Below are 23545 nucleotides of genomic sequence, written 5' to 3' on the forward strand. Positions count from 1 at the left end.
ATGAGAATGGGTACATATCCTTGTTCAGATAAGATGAGAATGGGTACATATCCTTGTTCAGATAAGATGAGAATGGGTACATATCCTTGTTCAGATAAGATGAGAATGGGTACATATCCTTGTTCAGATAAGATGAGAATGGGTACATATCCTTGTTCAGATAAGATGAGAATGGGTACATATCCTTGTTCAGATAAGATGAGAATGGGTACATATCCTTGTTCAGATAAGATGAGAATGGGTACATATCCTTGTTCAGATAAGATGAGAATGGGTACATATCCTTGTTCAGATAAGATGAGAATGGGTACATATCCTTGTTCAGATAAGATGAGAATGGGTACATATCCTTGTTCAGATAAGATGAGAATGGGTACATATCCTTGTTCAGATAAGATGAGAATGGGTACATATCCTTGTTCAGATAAGATGAGAATGGGCACATATCCTTGTTCAGATAAGATGAGAATGGGTACATATCCTTGTTCAGATAAGATGAGAATGGGTACATATCCTTGTTCAGATAAGATGAGAATGGGTACATATCCTTGTTCAGATAAGATGAGAATGGGTACATATCCTTGTTCAGATAAGATGAGAATGGGTACATATCCTTGTTCAGATAAGATGAGAATGGGTACATATCCTTGTTCAGATAAGATGAGAATGGGTACATATCCTTGTTCAGATAAGATGAGAATGGGTACATATCCTTGTTCAGATAAGATGAGAATGGGTACATATCCTTGTTCAGATAAGATGAGAATGGGTACATATCCTTGTTCAGATAAGATGAGAATGGGTACATATCCTTGTTCAGATAAGATGAGAATGGGTACATATCCTTGTTCAGATAAGATGAGAATGGGTACATATCCTTGTTCAGATAAGATGAGAATGGGTACATATCCTTGTTCAGATAAGATGAGAATGGGTACATATCCTTGTTCAGATAAGATGAGAATGGGTACATATCCTTGTTCAGATAAGATGAGAATGGGTACATATCCTTGTTCAGATAAGATGAGAATGGGTACATATCCTTGTTCAGATAAGATGAGAATGGGTACATATCCTTGTTCAGATAAGATGAGAATGGGTACATATCCTTGTTCAGATAAGATGAGAATGGGTACATATCCTTGTTCAGATAAGATGAGAATGGGTACATATCCTTGTTCAGATAAGATGAGAATGGGTACATATCCTTGTTCAGATAAGATGAGAATGGGTACATATCCTTGTTCAGATAAGATGAGAATGGGTACATATCCTTGTTCAGATAAGATGAGAATGGGTACATATCCTTGTTCAGATAAGATGAGAATGGGTACATATCCTTGTTCAGATAAGATGAGAATGGGTACATATCCTTGTTCAGATAAGATGAGAATGGGTACATATCCTTGTTCAGATAAGATGAGAATGGGTACATATCCTTGTTCAGATAAGATGAGAATGGGCACATATCCTTGTTCAGATAAGATGAGAATGGGTACATATCCTTGTTCAGATAAGATGAGAATGGGTACATATCCTTGTTCAGATAAGATGAGAATGGGTACATATCCTTGTTCAGATAAGATGAGAATGGGTACATATCCTTGTTCAGATAAGATGAGAATGGGTACATATCCTTGTTCAGATAAGATGAGAATGGGTACATATCCTTGTTCAGATAAGATGAGAATGGGTACATATCCTTGTTCAGATAAGATGAGAATGGGTACATATCCTTGTTCAGATAAGATGAGAATGGGTACATATCCTTGTTCAGATAAGATGAGAATGGGTACATATCCTTGTTCAGATAAGATGAGAATGGGTACATATCCTTGTTCAGATAAGATGAGAATGGGTACATATCCTTGTTCAGATAAGATGAGAATGGGTACATATCCTTGTTCAGATAAGATGAGAATGGGTACATATCCTTGTTCAGATAAGATGAGAATGGGTACATATCCTTGTTCAGATAAGATGAGAATGGGTACATATCCTTGTTCAGATAAGATGAGAATGGGTACATATCCTTGTTCAGATAAGATGAGAATGGGTACATATCCTTGTTCAGATAAGATGAGAATGGGTACATATCCTTGTTCAGATAAGATGAGAATGGGTACATATCCTTGTTCAGATAAGATGAGAATGGGTACATATCCTTGTTCAGATAAGATGAGAATGGGTACATATCCTTGTTCAGATAAGATGAGAATGGGTACATATCCTTGTTCAGATAAGATGAGAATGGGTACATATCCTTGTTCAGATAAGATGAGAATGGGTACATATCCTTGTTCAGATAAGATGAGAATGGGTACATATCCTTGTTCAGATAAGATGAGAATGGGTACATATCCTTGTTCAGATAAGATGAGAATGGGCACATATCCTTGTTCAGATAAGATGAGAATGGGTACATATCCTTGTTCAGATAAGATGAGAATGGGTACATATCCTTGTTCAGATAAGATGAGAATGGGTACATATCCTTGTTCAGATAAGATGAGAATGGGTACATATCCTTGTTCAGATAAGATGAGAATGGGTACATATCCTTGTTCAGATAAGATGAGAATGGGTACATATCCTTGTTCAGATAAGATGAGAATGGGCACATATCCTTGTTCAGATAAGATGAGAATGGGTACATATCCTTGTTCAGATAAGATGAGAATGGGTACATATCCTTGTTCAGATAAGATGAGAATGGGTACATATCCTTGTTCAGATAAGATGAGAATGGGCACATATCCTTGTTCAGATAAGATGAGAATGGGTACATATCCTTGTTCAGATAAGATGAGAATGGGTACATATCCTTGTTCAGATAAGATGAGAATGGGTACATATCCTTGTTCAGATAAGATGAGAATGGGTACATATCCTTGTTCAGATAAGATGAGAATGGGTACATATCCTTGTTCAGATAAGATGAGAATGGGTACATATCCTTGTTCAGATAAGATGAGAATGGGTACATATCCTTGTTCAGATAAGATGAGAATGGGTACATATCCTTGTTCAGATAAGATGAGAATGGGTACATATCCTTGTTCAGATAAGATGAGAATGGGTACATATCCTTGTTCAGATAAGATGAGAATGGGTACATATCCTTGTTCAGATAAGATGAGAATGGGTACATATCCTTGTTCAGATAAGATGAGAATGGGTACATATCCTTGTTCAGATAAGATGAGAATGGGTACATATCCTTGTTCAGATAAGATGAGAATGGGTACATATCCTTGTTCAGATAAGATGAGAATGGGTACATATCCTTGTTCAGATAAGATGAGAATGGGTACATATCCTTGTTCAGATAAGATGAGAATGGGTACATATCCTTGTTCAGATAAGATGAGAATGGGTACATATCCTTGTTCAGATAAGATGAGAATGGGTACATATCCTTGTTCAGATAAGATGAGAATGGGTACATATCCTTGTTCAGATAAGATGAGAATGGGTACATATCCTTGTTCAGATAAGATGAGAATGGGTACATATCCTTGTTCAGATAAGATGAGAATGGGCACATATCCTTGTTCAGATAAGATGAGAATGGGTACATATCCTTGTTCAGATAAGATGAGAATGGGCACATATCCTTGTTCAGATAAGATGAGAATGGGTACATATCCTTGTTCAGATAAGATGAGAATGGGTACATATCCTTGTTCAGATAAGATGAGAATGGGTACATATCCTTGTTCAGATAAGATGAGAATGGGTACATATCCTTGTTCAGATAAGATGAGAATGGGTACATATCCTTGTTCAGATAAGATGAGAATGGGTACATATCCTTGTTCAGATAAGATGAGAATGGGTACATATCCTTGTTCAGATAAGATGAGAATGGGCACATATCCTTGTTCAGATAAGATGAGAATGGGTACATATCCTTGTTCAGATAAGATGAGAATGGGCACATATCCTTGTTCAGATAAGATGAGAATGGGTACATATCCTTGTTCAGATAAGATGAGAATGGGTACATATCCTTGTTCAGATAAGATGAGAATGGGTACATATCCTTGTTCAGATAAGATGAGAATGGGTACATATCCTTGTTCAGATAAGATGAGAATGGGTACATATCCTTGTTCAGATAAGATGAGAATGGGCACATATCCTTGTTCAGATAAGATGAGAATGGGTACATATCCTTGTTCAGATAAGATGAGAATGGGCACATATCCTTGTTCAGATAAGATGAGAATGGGTACATATCCTTGTTCAGATAAGATGAGAATGGGTACATATCCTTGTTCAGATAAGATGAGAATGGGTACATATCCTTGTTCAGATAAGATGAGAATGGGTACATATCCTTGTTCAGATAAGATGAGAATGGGTACATATCCTTGTTCAGATAAGATGAGAATGGGCACATATCCTTGTTCAGATAAGATGAGAATGGGTACATATCCTTGTTCAGATAAGATGAGAATGGGTACATATCCTTGTTCAGATAAGATGAGAATGGGTACATATCCTTGTTCAGATAAGATGAGAATGGGCACATATCCTTGTTCAGATAAGATGAGAATGGGTACATATCCTTGTTCAGATAAGATGAGAATGGGCACATATCCTTGTTCAGATAAGATGAGAATGGGTACATATCCTTGTTCAGATAAGATGAGAATGGGTACATATCCTTGTTCAGATAAGATGAGAATGGGTACATATCCTTGTTCAGATAAGATGAGAATGGGCACATATCCTTGTTCAGATAAGATGAGAATGGGTACATATCCTTGTTCAGATAAGATGAGAATGGGTACATATCCTTGTTCAGATAAGATGAGAATGGGTACATATCCTTGTTCAGATAAGATGAGAATGGGTACATATCCTTGTTCAGATAAGATGAGAATGGGTACATATCCTTGTTCAGATAAGATGAGAATGGGTACATATCCTTGTTCAGATAAGATGAGAATGGGTACATATCCTTGTTCAGATAAGATGAGAATGGGTACATATCCTTGTTCAGATAAGATGAGAATGGGTACATATCCTTGTTCAGATAAGATGAGAATGGGTACATATCCTTGTTCAGATAAGATGAGAATGGGCACATATCCTTGTTCAGATAAGATGAGAATGGGTACATATCCTTGTTCAGATAAGATGAGAATGGGTACATATCCTTGTTCAGATAAGATGAGAATGGGTACATATCCTTGTTCAGATAAGATGAGAATGGGTACATATCCTTGTTCAGATAAGATGAGAATGGGTACATATCCTTGTTCAGATAAGATGAGAATGGGTACATATCCTTGTTCAGATAAGATGAGAATGGGTACATATCCTTGTTCAGATAAGATGAGAATGGGTACATATCCTTGTTCAGATAAGATGAGAATGGGTACATATCCTTGTTCAGATAAGATGAGAATGGGTACATATCCTTGTTCAGATAAGATGAGAATGGGTACATATCCTTGTTCAGATAAGATGAGAATGGGTACATATCCTTGTTCAGATAAGATGAGAATGGGTACATATCCTTGTTCAGATAAGATGAGAATGGGTACATATCCTTGTTCAGATAAGATGAGAATGGGTACATATCCTTGTTCAGATAAGATGAGAATGGGTACATATCCTTGTTCAGATAAGATGAGAATGGGTACATATCCTTGTTCAGATAAGATGAGAATGGGTACATATCCTTGTTCAGATAAGATGAGAATGGGTACATATCCTTGTTCAGATAAGATAAGAATGGGTACATATCCTTGTTCAGATAAGATGAGAATGGGTACATATCCTTGTTCAGATAAGATGAGAATGGGTACATATCCTTGTTCAGATAAGATGAGAATGGGTACATATCCTTGTTCAGATAAGATGAGAATGGGTACATATCCTTGTTCAGATAAGATGAGAATGGGTACATATCCTTGTTCAGATAAGATGAGAATGGGTACATATCCTTGTTCAGATAAGATGAGAATGGGTACATATCCTTGTTCAGATAAGATGAGAATGGGTACATATCCTTGTTCAGATAAGATGAGAATGGGTACATATCCTTGTTCAGATAAGATGAGAATGGGTACATATCCTTGTTCAGATAAGATGAGAATGGGTACATATCCTTGTTCAGATAAGATGAGAATGGGTACATATCCTTGTTCAGATAAGATGAGAATGGGTACATATCCTTGTTCAGATAAGATGAGAATGGGTACATATCCTTGTTCAGATAAGATGAGAATGGGTACATATCCTTGTTCAGATAAGATGAGAATGGGCACATATCCTTGTTCAGATAAGATGAGAATGGGTACATATCCTTGTTCAGATAAGATGAGAATGGGTACATATCCTTGTAAGAAGTGTAATATGTGTGGTTTGATTACTGATACACAAGTATTTATGCATCCAGATATTGATTATGTTTTTGAACCCAGATTTTTTGCTTCTTGTAATAGCACCAACCTCATATATTTAGCTACATGCGTACAATGTGAAGCGTTCTATGTTGGTTTAACAAAGAGAAGGCTTAAGGATAGGATGTATAATCATTCTTATGAAATCCAAAAGTCTAACCAACAGAATGCTTTAGCTAGACATGTTATGTTAAATGAGGGACATGACTTCAGATTTAGAGTGTTACAACTAGTAACCCCTAGAAGAAGAGGGGGTAGTAATATGAATTATTTGGAGACTTTAGAGCTACAATGGATTTTTAAACCGAGAGCACACTTATCATCTGGTCTTAATCAGTCTATAAATATAAAGCCCATACTTGAAGCACATAGCAATAAATGAAGGTTTTTATACTTCATATAAATATATTTTTTTGTAATCACAATAGCATTAGTATTTGTGTTACCAATAAGTACAACATAGGGTTTCATTGAATATAGGCATTTTGTTACATATTTCATCTATTCATTTATTATTGGCTATATTCATTTAGTTATATGTAGATACATATATTTTTATATTTTTATATATTTTATATGTTTACAATCATATTTGTATTCATAGTATAATAGACATTATTTCATGATAAATTAATTAATAATGAATTTTGCATATGAATTAATATAGTATGTAAGGTATTTTTATTCTTTTTCTATATTTTTTCTTATGTTATACATATACAGATATATACATTCATTTTTTCTTTATATGTATATATATTTTTAAAGTGTTTTTATATATCATATATTTTTGGAAAATATGTGCTAGAAGTGATGAGCATTTGGTGGCTTTAAAACATTGTTTATTTCATTATTTATTTGTATTATTTATTATATTTAATCCGACTATTCTATGGAACGCGTAGTTATCTGGAGAGACAGGATTTTTAGACATGTTTTATTCTTTTTGTGTTTTTTGCTTGTAGAGTTTACAGAGATATTAGGCAGCTAGTATATTTTCATTGCATTGCACTGATCATTCAATTGTATAATTGTTAAATTGATAGATTGGTTAATTGATCATTCCTGAGTATGAGCTCTTGTATAAAAGTGGTTTTAAAAATCTAGATGTTAAGATCTGAAGAAGCGTACTAGTTGGTACGCGAAAGCGCTCATCTGTTTTTTATTTGTATTTGTCTTAATAAATTAGTTGGACTTTTATAAAGCAGTATTTTCTCATGGTGGTTTCACTCGTGTATGGTCTTCAAAGTTTAACACAGGTTATATCACAACATGATGGAACAATAAGTCCCCTAAATAAGGAGAAACAGGAGGAATCGGAGACATCTGAAGAAGAAATATGGACAAGACAAAGAAAAATAGATTTTATATGGTCCAATATTTATTCAAAGGTGAAAGCAAAACTAATCAATACAAAAAGAGCTGCATCAATATATTTGAAGAGAAATACAGGAAAAGACATCTGGATATAGAAAATTTTACAATACAAAAAATAAGAAAACAAAGAGGAAAAGTAGAAAAGAGGATTAGTAATGGAGAAGTTAAAGAAATAGAAATTGAGGTTATGGATTACTGTGAAGTGAAGGATTTAGGGTAGAAAATTTAACTCTGAAAGCACCACAACAAGATAGAGCAACAATGGATCCCAAAATCAAGGAGAAACCAGTGGAGTGGGAAACATCTAATCAGTTGCCATATGAAGATACTTTGGAGCCTGCCATAGGAAACCAGTACAAGAGTTCAGCTGGAGTTGCACAGCAAGGGAAGGAACAGGAACAGGAAACTATGGCAACTCTGACCCAGTCAGTGTGTTGTGGAGTGATAAGCCAGTGAGTTTCCATATGAAAGAGTGTCGGATAACACAAGATGAAACTGAAGAGAATGTGGCATAGGAAGATGCTCTGGAACTTTCTGTAGAATGCCCATAGGAAATGGAGAATAAAGAATGTGCTCTCAGTTTAGAAGAAAACCATCTAAGACAAGAGTTGCTTGATTTAATGGAGATGGACAGACATATTAAGATCAATGAAAGAAATAGATACAAAAAGATAGAAGTTTGATTAAACAAATGAAAACAGTAATTAGTGCTGTTCATAGAATTCATGTGATATAACAGAAGTAAATAGGATATATTACTGTGTAGCTAAGTTAATATAAGATAAAGTCTTACCATAAAAACACAATGGAGAAGGGGAGAAATGAAATGCCATCATGGAATTATCATAGAGATAACTATAAAGCAATTAAGACAAGAAGTGTCACTTTTAGAGAACAGTACAGAAGTGGGAACAGATCAACAAAAATACTCAGAAAGATAGACATGATAAAAGCAATGTGCAGTATCAGAACAGGTCAGGCTCTATTGTGCACTATCATAATAAACTAAAAGTATTAGCACAGGCAGAAAAACTTAGAACATATGCAGATAAGTATAAAGGAAAAGTACAAAATAAGCAATTTATTGATGACCCCCAAAAAGTTTTATAGGGAATTGGGAAACAAGGCAAAAGAAACTGAAACACCACCACCAAAAAAAGTAGAAATAGATACATTTTGGAGAAATATCTATGAAGACCATGTGGAACATAACAAAGATGCTGTGCTTAATTAACTGATCTGTTAAGTGTTTGAATCATTCTTTATAGCCACCTGGCTGATTTTCTGTTGCTTTAAACATTTTTTCAGTATCTCACTGCTATTTTTCTACTGTGTTAAATATTCTCTAGTTCTCTAGTGTTTCCTGCTGAAACTCGGGTAGCTAGTAGCTGTAGCATAATCCAGATCCAGGCCTTCTTCTTCTGGAATGGTTTGTAGTGGTGTGTTTGTTCTGAGCACAGGCCATCTTGGATTGGAAGGGGCCTATCTGCAGTTTTGTGAGAGAATTGTGTTTGACTGGCACCTGACTGGTAAAGGGAGGCCAGTCTAGGGCTTAGAATAAGTATCCTTATTGGTCCTTTTGAATTATGTTAAGACTTTTCTCAAGTTTTAGCTTCTGGTATTTAGGCCCTGCATCTGAGCTTGTTTGCATGTCGTGCAGCACCATGCACTACTGCACAATTGTGATCCAAAACCGAACAGTTAAGTTCAACAAATTTTCCTTAAAATCCAGGCAGAAATATCCATTCACCGAGCTCTTCCAAGATTGTTTCTGAAAAGTCAACCCTAGTGACAACAGTCTTCAACCTAACATTATGGACAGTTGGAATACGCTTATTTCTCCTGCCAACCTTGTTGACATTGGTTTCTTGAGTCAATGTAGCAATTGCCTCATGTACACAGACAACCCTCTACAAATAACACAGTCTAGTACAGAGAACAAGAGATGCATTTACACCAAGAATCTAGAATCCATGCTCTCTCTCACTCAAAACAGTAATATGGAGAAGGTTGTCAACTCACCCACCACTACATATTCACATAGTACCACTGCTCATACACATACCATTACTTATACACATAGTACATATCAAACATGTACATCCATATATGCAGATGTTATCTCCAAAAACTTACCGAAACACAAGAGACCTCCAAAACACAAGTCTGTTGCAGGTAACAGTCTCCACAGCAACCATGACACATAGCAGCACCAGTGCTTCACCCACGAAGTCTGTAAGACATAACACTCAAAAAACAAGTGTACTTGTCATTGGAGACTCAATAGTGAGACACACGGATGTCCTACTCACCAGGTTGGACAAAGAGAAAGTCATGGTCAGCTGCCTGTCCAGTGCCAGGATTTTCCAAATCATGTATGCACTCAGGTCTCTCAGCAACAAGTATCATTATGACTCTGTCATAGTTCATGTTGGTGTTCATGACCTGAGATATACCTCACTGGACTATATGAAAAGAGACATAGTCAAGCTCTCTGAGTATGTGTCCCAGGCAGGTATGTCCTAGCCTTGAGCAGCATATTATCCTTACCTAGAATGATGCCACACTATAAATGAAAAATAATTGATTTCAATAATTGGCTTAATTTTTGGTGTCATTCCAAGGGGATCCAGTCTCTCTGGAAAGCCATGGTCAACAATCCTCGCTAATTTTGCCAGAGATGGTTTGCACTTGGCATCCCTAGGCTTTCAGCTGCTAGTAAAGGCTTTTGCCTCTGCCATAGTGCCTTTTTTAGACAAGGTCTAGAAAACAACATTACTGGTGTGAACTTAACCAATCAAAACCAGGCAGATATGTTAACTGAGAGAAGAGGAAAAATTCATTAGGTAAATTCATGCATAGATCTGTACTTGTCAGGAATTTACCTCTTATCTCAATTAACATATCTGCCTGGTATCTGCTATCTAAACTGTCTACACATATTACTCTCTCTGCAGTTAGTACCTATGCTAATTAAATTCATCTTTGTTGTACTATATCATGATGTTACTCTGATTTTTTTTTTATTTAAGGCATAGCTACATTCCTTGTAAATAACTTAATTGCTAACCAAATTTCTCAAACATATTGCTACTGCATTCTCAAAATACTGTACTTTTGCCTTGTATATATTCGTATTGTATATTTCTCTTTCTCTGTTTTTGTACTAAGTATCATAAAACTTGAATTGTTAGTTATTTTTTTCTTACTTTTTAATTACTTTCCTGGAGCTTTTCTCCTCAGGTCTCCACTGAAAAAAGGCTCTCTGGGCCCAGTCTAACTAACCCAGTTAACAAATGTAAAAAATAATAAAACTAAATAAATAAGGGTCATGCTGCTAAATGCTAGGAACTTAAACCAAAAACTGCACTCCCTAGAAGCACTTCTATCATTAGAAGATGTAGATGTCTGTGCAGTCACAGAAACCTAGTTTAAGGCCACAGAGAGTACCCCAGCTCTGCAAAGCTACAATGCCTTCCACACCTTTAGACTGCAAAATGAACATGTGAAAACCAAAGGAGGCAGTGTTTCAACCTATATTAGAGATAAAGTCATCTCACATCTAGTTAGACTGGACAACTCCATGGAATTACTCCAGGTCCAGGTTACAGTGGCTAAGACCTCCATTCAAGTTCCAGTCAGTTATAGATCCCCTTGCACAGGTCACGACACCCATGAAACCTACTTAACCAAACTGAAGACAATCCTAATTTTACCGAATACTGGTTATGGGGGGGTTTCAATTATCCCTCTATCAACTGGGAAACCTACTTTAGCCCAAACTCGCTAGCACAAAAGCTCCTTGACTTTGTGAATTCAAATGTCCTGGAACAAATTTTCCATACCCTGACAAGAGGAGCAAACATTCTAGATCTGGTCCTCACCAACATATCATACAGGTGCACTGCTGCAACTGTCGGACCTTCATTACTTAAAACTGATTACAAATCACTCACCTTTGATCTGACACTAACAGCAGAACTCACAAAGGGTGAACTTAGATTAAGAAACTTTACCAAGGCAAACTATACCATCCTAGGTGAAGGTATAAATGCATTTCAAGCCCCATCACAAGTTAAAAGTGGTAACTACACTGAAGCTTACACTAAAGCCCTGTACAATCACTTGCATAAGTGTATATACTCAGCTGTACCAGATAGAATCAAAGCCAGAGCCCCAAGTAAAATCAAGCTGCCATGGTGGACTTCCAGCATCAACAAACTCTACAATAAATGCAAAATGCTGCTGTCCAAGAAAATAAAGACAAGGACCCAGCAATGAAAAAGGACTCTCCTCAGCCTTAACAAGCAAAGAAGACAACTTGTCAAATCCTCCAAGACCTCCTTCGAGAGAAACCTAGGAATTACCACCAAGGATAACCATAAGGCATTTTACAGCTATGTACATAACCTAGAGGGTAGGACTCAAGCATGTGCAGAACTGGTGGCCACTGGTATCACACACACTGACCCCACAGAGATAGCAAACCTGCTAGCGGATAGATTTGGTGAAAATTTCACTCCCTTATCCCTTCCTCACTTACAACAAACCCTCCCTCAAACTCCCACCCACCTTACATATCTGAAGAGAAGGTCCTTAAAGCCCTGTCCAAGACAAAGAACATGGCCTGTATGAGACTAGATGACATCCTAGGCTGTCTTCTAAACAGGCTAAAACATGAACTAGCATCACCACTAACTACTCTTTTCAACCATAGCCTAACCACAGGCTTTGTTCTTGCAGAATGGAGAACAGCTACAGTTACTCCCCTACAGAAAGGTGGCCTAGTAACAGCCCCAGAAAATTACAGACTCATAGGCCTGACCAGCCTCATCTGTAAAGCCATAAAACATATCATTATGGACCTCATGACCTCCAAACCCTGGATTCTACCCAATTCGGCTTCATGAAGGGGAGATCCTGCCTCTTAAATCTGGTGGATTTCTTTGAATGTGTGACCAAGGCCACTGATGAGGGCAAATCTGTGCACACAGCATACCTTGACTTGGCAAAAGCTTTTGATAGAATCCCACATCCAAGCATTGCCAATAAACTTAGCAAACTGAATGTAATCCCCTTCATTGTAATATGGGTTGCCAACTGGCTCACAAACCAAACACACACACTATCAAAGTGGGTGACTCCACATTAACCAGCAGGTCTGTCACCATGCTGTGGCACAGGGGTCAGTGCTGGGCCCCCTACTGTTTGGTATATACGCCAGAAGTACAGGCCAAACTTAAAGGCTGTGGTTGACCACATTTGCAGACGACTGCAATCACTGAATCCTCAAAGGATGTCATTTTACTCCAGGATGGTCTCATATAGACCAACAATTGGTGTATTAGTTACGGTCTCAAATTGAATGCAAAGAAATGCATCATCATTCCCTTGATACAAACATGTCCCTTCACACTATCAAATCAATAACAGTACCATGAATACCCATGCAGAGTCTATATTACATATTTGAAAGCTTAAATGTTCGAATCGCTAAAGATCGACCTTTAGTGATTGAACATTTAAATGTTTGAATATAAATAAAAAATTTTAAAAAATGGGTGTAAGCAGGGGCAAGCCCCTGTACCCCCCACCCCCACTACTTAAAAATACCAACTCCAAGATTGCGCTACAGTATTGGGAATGGGAAATTTTCCATTTCCGCACTGTAGAGCACTGAAGTGTGATGTTGGAGTTGGTATATTTAAGTAGCAGGGGTGTGGGGGGTGCAGGGGGGCTTTCCCCCCTTCTTAAACCTTTTCCTTTTTTTTAATATTATTTTTTTACATATTCGAACATTTGAATGTTCGATCACTAAAGGTCGATCGTTAGCGTTTCGAACATTTAAGCGTTCAAATATGTGATATAGACCCTCCATGCAGTGGTACGGGACCTGGGATCACAGGATGACCATGACCTTAACTTTGACTGCCATATGTCTACCATTGTAAGGAAAGCTTTCCACCTAGTTCAAGAGCAAAATAAGTTATAACCTTCCTATACTTGGCACTTATCCATCCCATAATTGAGTATGATGCACCAGAACCTACATCAATTAGAGAGACCTCAGAGTGCCTCCAGCATGTGCCTTACATGAACCAATTAAAATTCCTGTCACTATACTCTGTATCATATAGACTTCTTAGGGGAGACTTATACCTGGCCTACAGAGCTATCCAAGACCCAAACTTTATGAACTTACTGCATATCCATAAATCAAATAGGTCTAGGGCCACCCATTCCAGGGACTTTAATATGGTCTGTGACTTAAATAGGACATGCTGTAGGGGACAGATTTATCTCCCAGTGACTGCCAAGTCTTCAGTACATTCTACCAATTCATGTGAAATAGAGTACCTCTATGACACTGTTCAAGAGGAAGATGGATGTGTGGATGGGGCACCATAAATTCTTACCAGGTATAGTGTCCACAACCCTCCTGGACATGGGCAGTCATCACTAAATGCAATCTTGGGTATTGACTAGTACCTCTACAGTATTACATTGGGTTGAAAAGGCATGGCTTAAAATGACCTCTGGATCGATAGCCTAGTAATCTCCCATTATCCTATGATCCTAAGTTCAAATGTACAAGATATGAAAAGTGATGAAGTAACAGAAAGAGAAATTTAACGAAAGTTAAGAAAAGCTCATAAATGAAAAACCCAGGTCCAGATGCAGTGCCTAACCTCTGGCTAAAAGTATTAAGATCTCTACATGAAGATTTAGCCATGAATAAGAACTATTTATATGAGCACCCTGAACAGATGTCACCCTGTTTAACAACAAGGAAGACAATACTCCTACTTAAGAGTGAACCTGCAAGCTATGCCATAAAACCTTCAGACAACGTATAGACTATACACTGGAATTGATGTCAACAGAGTTTATAATCATTTTGAAGAAAACTCAACCATGGCAATAGAACAAAAGGGTAACAAAAGAAAATTATATGGAACGAAGGATAATTTGTTGTTAAATAAAGTCATAAAATGGAGAGCTGCAAAAAAGGGAAGAATCTTAAGTATGGCTTGGATAGACTACAAAAAAAAACATCTGACAGTATCCCACATTCATGGATATTAGAGTGCTTAAAAATATATAAGATACACCCTACACTGATCGATTACATTGCAGAGACCATGAAACAGTGGTAATCCACTTTGCAGTTAAGTCATGATAAAGGACAAATTAATATTCCAGGGATAAAAATTCAAAGCGGGATATTCCAGGGTGACTCTGTCACTGCTGCTCTTTTGTCTTGCCCTTAACACATTAAACTGTCTAATTAACAGATTAGGTCACGGCTACAATTTGGATGCCAGAAAACAACAAAGTGTAAAGATTACTCATCTTCTTTTTGTGGACTATTTAAAACTGTATAGCTCATCAGATGAGGAAATGAAAGCATAACTGCAAGTGGTCAAAACTTATTTCATACGATATAAGAATGTCAGTTGGTCTTGATAAATGTGCAAAAGCAACCTTTAAAGCAGGAAAGCTTTAGCGCCAAGAAAGCATCAACCTAGGACAGGAATGTGATATAAAAGAAGTTGAGCAAGTGGGAGTGTATAAATATTTGGGAACTGATGAATGATTAACAATAAAATATGAACAAATGCAAATAAAACTTAGTAAGGGATATTTTAGAAGACCAGCATTAATACTGAAAACAGTGGTGACATCTAGGAACAAAGTCCAAGCTATAAACCAGTTTGTTCTTCCTGTCCTAACTTACAGTTTTGGAGTGACTTACTGCCCCAAAAGGAGTTGGATTGGTTGGACTGGAAATCAAGAAGGGTGCTTCATGCTTATCAACTGATTTATAAAAATCGGTGTATAAAAAGACTTTATATCCCCCATTCTGAAGGAGGTATGGGCCTCCTCAGAATTGATTACATGTATAGATATGAAATCGTAGAACTGCATACATATCGGCTGACCTCACAAGAACCAAACATAATGAAAGTTTTAAAACATGAGGAGAATAAGTCTAAGATGACTTCCCTGCTTAGTTTAGCAGAAACATATCAGTGTCAAGCAGGAATGGAAATAAAACCAGAAGTAGATAAAATCAGGCAGTAAGTGAATATGCCAAAAAATGAAGCCAAGAAATGTGGAAAATGCATAAATATAGTTGCATGTACAGAAAACTCTAGGAACAATCTCATATTGATCAGGATCAGAATCGAATGCAGGAATGGTTAAGGAAAGGTGAATTTAAACCAAAAGATGAACAGTTAATATTACTGGCCCAAGATAGTGTACTACGTACAAATTGGTTTACAAAGTCCATTGAACACACAGAAGAAACGGACAGATGAAGGCTTTGTAAAATAGAATTGGAAACAGTCGCACATCTTGTTGCTGGTTGCAATAAACTAATGGCAGAAGGACTGTATACTGAAAGGCATAATAATGTGGCAAGACTTTTGCATTGGGGATTGTGCACATATTATAATCTTGAAGTTGCTGAAAAACATTGGAAACCTGAACCACAAAGCATTATAGAAAATGATGAAGTTTATATCACATGGGATCATCCATTACCAACAGTTCAAAAAATAGATATGAGAAAACTAGATGAAAAGTCCATGAAAAGAAAACAAAAGTAGCATTGATCATTGAAATTGCTACACCCTGTGACAACAGTGTCTTACATACAAAGAGACACAAAGTCATAAAATACCTGGATATCTAGGCAAAAGTGGATATGAGGGCAATGTGGAAGAAGGATACCCAGACAGTTCCAATAGTAGTAGGAGCAATGGATCTTATAAACAAGATTTCACGATCATACTTAGATATGTTGCTGATACATGTAACTCCATATGAACTGCAGAAGGAATCATTACTGAGCACACTGCGGGTGCTGCGAAGAGTACTTCTTGCTAACATCAAAGATTGGAACAATACTATTTTCATGAACTTTAATAATACTTTGACTTAGGAATGGTGTCCATTCTCATCATGGTATTAGAATCCCAAAAGATTTGGAGAAATTAAAATGTTAGGCATCTCACACATCCAGTTAAATAGTGTCTTTATAAAATAACATACTACCTTTCCAAGTTTAACCCAGAAATGTTCATTACTACACTATCATTCTATGTGGCACACCTCATCACAAAAGGGTTCTAATCCAGGAAAAATGAGGTCATTCTACTTGCCACTCATTAGACCCACTATAGAGTACAATGCCCCTTTTGGAATGTACCTCACAAGACATCTGCAGCAGCTGGAAAGGCTACAGAAGTACCTCACAAAGAGGATTACTGGCCTCAAACAGATGTCTTATACTGACTGTCTCAAAAAACTCCAGCTTTACTCTGTAGCATATCACATACTCCGAGGTGATGTCTGCCTAACATATAAAGCTATATCAAACCCAGAGCTGTTGGACATGCTGCACCTAAAGAAATCCCAATCTCTCTGAGGTATATGCTATAGGGACCTAAACCTTGTCACCACGATAAACAGGACATGCTGGAGGGATAGATTCCTGTCCTAGAGACTTCCCATACTCTGGAACAAGCTGTCCATCTGCATCAAGCAAAGTTTCTCATTAGCACTCTTCAAGAAAAATCTTGATGAGTGGATGGGAAATAGGAAATACACCACAGGGATCACTTCTGTGGCACTGCTCGACAGGGGCACAGGAAAATAACTTTCTTGGGTAGCATAAGCCAGGGAAGCTTGTTGGCTAGGCTTACTTAGGCCCATGGGCCAATAGCCCAGTACCTACCTATGAACCTATGAATCTATTAACTGGAACTTCCAAAAAATCCTCCCTTTAGATGATTCTGTAAATAAATTCAGTATAACTCTCCTGAATATCCTGTCATACACCTCTTACAAGGATGAAACTAAAAACAAATAATGCAATTTGGCTATTCAAAAAGAGTAGAATACTAATGCAAGATAGGGCATGGAAAGAGTAGCAAAAATAAAAACACCACAATGTCTTGAAAACTTCAGAATGCTTTCCAATCATACTTAAAAGCAAACAAATGAAACAACAAATTAAACTATAATAGCTTTCAGAATAATAGTGAACTCAGCCCTAAAAAATTTCAGACAGTCATTAAAGAGATCTTGCATCCTTGCCAAAAAATTCAACACTAACCCCTCTTCTAATAACTCACCACTTGAAACCACAATATAGTTCAACTCTTATTTCATTGGTAGTGTAGCATCTGTAACCAAGAATTTCTGAACATCTAATCCTAACCCTGCCCAGCAGACACACACATCACCATATCCACTTTCACTTTCAAACTTATGCTCACATCCTCCACAAAACTACTGTTAAAAACTGAAGCCGTGCTCTACTTAAGCTGACGACCTTCTAAGTAAGTACCTTAAAATAGCAGGCAATAGTATTGCCTATTCTGTCTCAATCCTCATAAATAGATTAGTCCAGGAATCCCACACTCTCTCTAGCTGGAAAATGTCACACATTATCCCTCTGCACAGAGGAGGAAATTCAACAGACATTAATAATTTTAGATGTATAGCAATCTTATTCACCCTCTCCAAAATACTTGAAAATGTATCCAAAAACAATTGCTAAACTATCTTCTGCAGGAAAATCTGGTATCCTCCACACAGCATGGCTCCCATCCTTCCCAACGTACTAATGCTGCACTTCTAATGTATATAGATACTGTAAATAAAGCTAGATATAATGACAAAGTAGTCTCCTCTTATTTCTAGGCTTGTCTTAAGTCTTCAATACAGTTTGTCACAGTAAATTTCTACTTCAAAAGTCCTCATTAGGTCTGTCTCAGCCATCATTCTATGGCTCCAAAGCTACTTATCCAATAGGTACAAGTCAGAAAAAGGGAACTACACCCTCTCTCCATACCTCTAAGTCAGTCCCAGTGCACTATAAGGCTCTGTTCTTGGTCCCCTCCTCTTTAACATTCTCACCAATACCCTCTCCACTGTAGAGATGAGAAGAGAAATCACCCAAATTAAGATATACAGTGACAAATCCAGTTTGTGAGAAGGTTATGTTGGGATAGCATCTGCAGCCATGTGGCTGTGGTTGAGCTTTTCTTCCATTTCAATTATGTATCTTCAATGTCTGCTTTAACCATCATGGAACTTGAAGCTGCAAGCCCTCTCCACTCTAGTGCATTAGATGAGTATCTATATCAGGCATGTATTGAGGCAAAAAGGGAGAAAGTGGGTCACTGATGGTGCCTCGTGGAAGGTAAGCATCTGATTGTTTTCAAACTACTTCTCTTCTGCATGACTACTTAAGACCAAGAAGTAATACTATCATAGGCCCTGCTCCATTGCAGAGGTCCCCCATGAGATCTTTAGTGTCCACAAGGATTACTACATGAGAATAATACCTCAATCATGCATAACACCATTCCCTCCCCCTTGTGAGTGGTAAGCTAGCATAGCCTTGTCATCCCCCCCACCACCACCATGTCCTTCAGTGCTCAGACCAGTAATTGAACATGGGTTATCTGGAACATAGTCAGGACTTTATCTATCTACACTAAATAGTTGACAGTAAATGTGTCCTTCTTACTTTCTGTATTTTCAGGTCATTTCCTGTTTGTTAATGATTTCATCAAGTACCTCAAGGAGTTACATGAGCAAAGCAAAACCCTGTTGACTATGAGAGCAAAATTCCAGCCTGGACAGCATATATGTAATACAATACAAAGCAGCCAAATTCAAATATGGTGTTATCAAGGGCTAACAACTTCCTTTGTGGTGTTCTTAAATAATGAGACACAAACGTAGAGGAAAAAATATACCTTTATAAACAGCTGCTGTTTATAAAGGTGTATTTTTTCCTCAACGTTTGTGTCTCATTGGATTTTTGCTACAGCATTTCGTATTTGTAGTTCTTAAATAATGCTCAGGTCTAGAGAGTCTTGATTAATGTTGGTAGTTTTTCGAATCAAGCATTGTGTACAGCACTAAAATTTAGAGTCTGGGGGTTAGCATATGGTCAAAGTGTTTACTTAGCAGACACAAGGTGCAGGGTTTGAATCTGCCCTTTGATCATTGCGTGGGTATTGGATAGGCATCAACAGTCTAAAAACAGAATGCTTAGATTTTATCTATGAGTCTATGAATAGCCAGTTCACTAGAAGAGGCCAGCAGCAGGCAGGTGCCTTGGAAATAGCTGTACACTTAAAGAAAGAGGTCTCTGATTCTCTCTTGTAGTTAACAGTCATTGCAGGGTTGACATAAACACTATTGAAGTGTTCCCCTTGCTACTTTACTGTGGAGGACGTTTGGGACTGAATGACCTTTGGGCAATGATTGCCCAAGACAGATAGGTCAATAGAAATGATAACCAGAGCCTAGAAGCTTATATTCATAAGTGCATCCCCTCTATCAAATTGTGTACCAGGCATCCCACTGTGTCAAAAATACATGTCAATACAGAAGGTAAAAATATTTTACCAAAAAGAGCCATCAAAGATGCCTACCAGATTAGATAGGCCAGGGTTACCACTCAATATTATTTTTAGATCCATAGAAAGCAAAGTACCTCAGTCCTATACTGGACTTCAGTGCCTAATCCAACATGTAAAAAAAAAAAAATCAGAATGGTCTTGGTGCAAACTGCAGCTCTCTGTTGCTGTCCAGGAGAATGGATATGATCTCTGAAACTTGAGGACACTTACATACAAAATAAAATCACTATGGAATACAGGATGCATGTGCACTTCAGGGTAGGAACTAGATGATTTGAGTTCAGAAGCCTAGGTATAGGTTCTATCACAGCCCCCTTGGATTTCACCTTGTCTGTGTCAGCATTGCCATCTAACCAGTGAATAATTGGGACCAAAATCTTCTCTTCTTGGGCAATTGCTTCCTTGTTGCTCTAGCTCAGGATGAATTCTTACAATCACTTATTTTCTACAAAGACTGGTCTGATGTCCTTACATTCACTGCTGCAGTATTCTTAATGATATGGGATTCCCTGCTGCAGAAGCCCAATGTCTGGCCAGTCTTCCAAAGACTTCTGAATTTAAAAGGAATGCTGAATGTCACCTTATGCTCCCTGCATAATGTGACGTTCATGCTTACCAAAAACAGAACTTCTTTACTGCCAGTCTGAATGTATCTTTTACACCATCATTCTGTTAACCTGCATCTGTCTTCTGCCAGTTGAATGCATTTTTGTTCTTCAGTGACTTCCTAAACCTGTTTGCTGTTTTTGCAAGACAAGTGCCCCATTGGGGATTGTGTTTTTTTTCTTTTTTTTTGTGTTCCATGAGGTTAATGTTATCCAGGAAGGGTAAATGCCAGTGTGGGAGACAGAGTCCCCATAGAGACCACCATGATGTGCTTTTTGCTTAGGTGCTTCTCATGACCATAAGTCTTGTTCTACTTGTCAGGTGTTTGTTTCAAAATCCCTTCAAGGTGGACTTTCTTCCCTTTCCATGTATTTTGAGAACCAGTGCCTTAAGCTACTTGCTAAAGATAAAGTAGAAGTAATCTCCCACCCCTAGGGTCAGTTGTTAGTAAAGAAGAAGGTGAAAACTGTATGACTGGAATTTTCTGCTATCCAGCCTGTGCCAGGTTTTTCTCCTGAGGTCATTATGAACCTGTAGGCTCAGCCGGCAGTGTTGTTGGATTTCTCTGCTGTGACTGGGTTGGAGGCTGGTGAGGATTCTGCTAGCAGCATGTCCAAAGAGGCTTTTCAGGCTTCCGTCTCAGATGTACAGAGGGAACCATTGTTGATTTTTTTTTTCTGAGGGACATTAGGGAGTTCCTCAGTTTCTAGTTGGGGAAGAAGCTTCTGCTATGGTTCTCGACTGTCATACTGGATGCTGAGCCTTCTCAAAACATTCCCTTAAAAAAGAAACAAAAAATTAAACATGTTTATTCTGCTTCTAGTGATCCAAAATGTGAGCGGCAGGCTTTTACTCAGGGGTTATTTTCTGCATTATTGTGCTTAAAGCCTCTTCATGGGGTTTCAGTTCCTGCTCCTTCTTGGTCCTCTACTTCTCTTAAAAGTCCTAGAGATCAGGATTCTTCTCAGGATGAGTCAGATTCTGCTGATTAATCCATAAGTTATTGTACTCAAATTCCTTCTCCTTTGGATTATGGGTTAAAGGAGGAGGAATCTATTAGTTCTGATGTTCCTTTGGAGGGAATTTTCCTTTGGGGATAAACTATCTAGGATTATGGATTTTTTTTTAAGTGGGATTGCTTGTCTCTGATATCCATAAGAGGTACTATGAGATGTTGCAGATGGACTCTCCTAAACCTGCAGCTATTTCTTTTGTTTTGTTTACTGAATGCTTACTCCAATGTCTCTCAGGCACCTAATTATCTTCCTTCTGCTCCTGAGAAGCCTGATAAGGTTTATAGGGCTCCTGAGGATTGCTCTTTTTATATACATGTCCTGATGCTGATCTCTGGGTAATGTCCTTAGCATAGCCATCTCATTTGCTTCATTCTTCCAAGTTATTGCCTTCTGACAAGGACAGCAGAACTATGGACAGGCTGGGCAAAAAGGTTTTCACTTCTGCTAACCTAGCTTTTAATTATCAGATCCATATGTCTAGGTATGTGTTGCTCTTCTTCCTCAGACCTGTCAACTTATTTCTGATTTTCCAGACTCTGAGGGTAAAACTTATGTTCTTTCCTTGCTAGGTACTTTGTCTCAAGTCATCTATCATTGTATTAAATGTAGTTATGATGCTGTAGATGCCTCTTCTAGGGCTGCTGTTTTTGGTTAATTTATCAGGAGGTATTCTTGGCTTAGCCTTTAACCTCTGCCTGATGATATTAAAGCTAAGTTGATGGATATTCCTCTGGATTCTAAACTTTTGTTTGGGGAAGCTGCTGCTAGTTAAGGGTAAGGCCTTATGGGAACTTAAACATGTGTTTGTTTCTCCTATGCCTAAATTTCAGAGAAGCTTCCCCGCTAAGCCTGCCTTTGTACATATGCAGTCCCCCTACTTCTACTAAAGGTAAGAATAGTGGCAAATGGACTCCTCTTGCTAAGGCTACTAAATTTTTGGGGACTCCAAAGGCTTCCGTTCTGGACTAACTGGGTGCTGTGCAACTATACATCCCCTCCCAGCCACATTCCTCTTTTTCTTCACCTTTCTCTTTCTTTTTCACTTTGGCATCAGATCACTCAGTCTTCTTGTGTTCTGTCAATCATTCATCAAGGGTACTTCATGGTGTGGAAATCCTGTCCTCCTTTTATGGGCATTCCTCAGCCTCTTGGGAACATCTTCCCTTTTTAGCAGAGGTTCATCAAGATATCTTGTCTCAGGATACTATTCTCAAGATGTGCCTGTATCCCAAAGGGTGAAAGGATTCTACACCCAGTTGTTTCTAGTGCCCAGAAAAGAGGGCACTTGGAGACCTATCTCATCTAAACACTTTTCTAAAGGTACCTTGCTTTCGAATGTTGCCCCTTTAGATTCAATTTCCTTTCTTACTCCATCAGGCTTATATGATGTCTTGAGATCTCAAGGATGCTTATCTCCATATTCAGATCCATTCTCTTTTCAGGAAGTTTTTGCATTTCTATGTTGTTTCCTGGCATTTTCAGTTCTCTGCTTTGCCCTTTGGCCTTTCTACTGCCCCAGTGGTGTTCACCAAATACCTTGCTCCTGTGATTGCCTTTTGCAGACTTCAAAGGATCCAGATATTTTTTTACTTGGATGACTTGTTGCAGGATTCAGATTGTGCCAATGCTTGCATCCCTGCCCCATCCAAAGGCCTTAACTCTCATTTCTTTCTTT

The sequence above is a fragment of the Protopterus annectens genome, chromosome 8.part0 (assembly GCF_019279795.1).
Source record: "Protopterus annectens isolate FY-2018-M chromosome 8.part0, PAN1.0, whole genome shotgun sequence".
Lineage (NCBI taxonomy): Eukaryota > Metazoa > Chordata > Ceratodontiformes > Protopteridae > Protopterus > Protopterus annectens.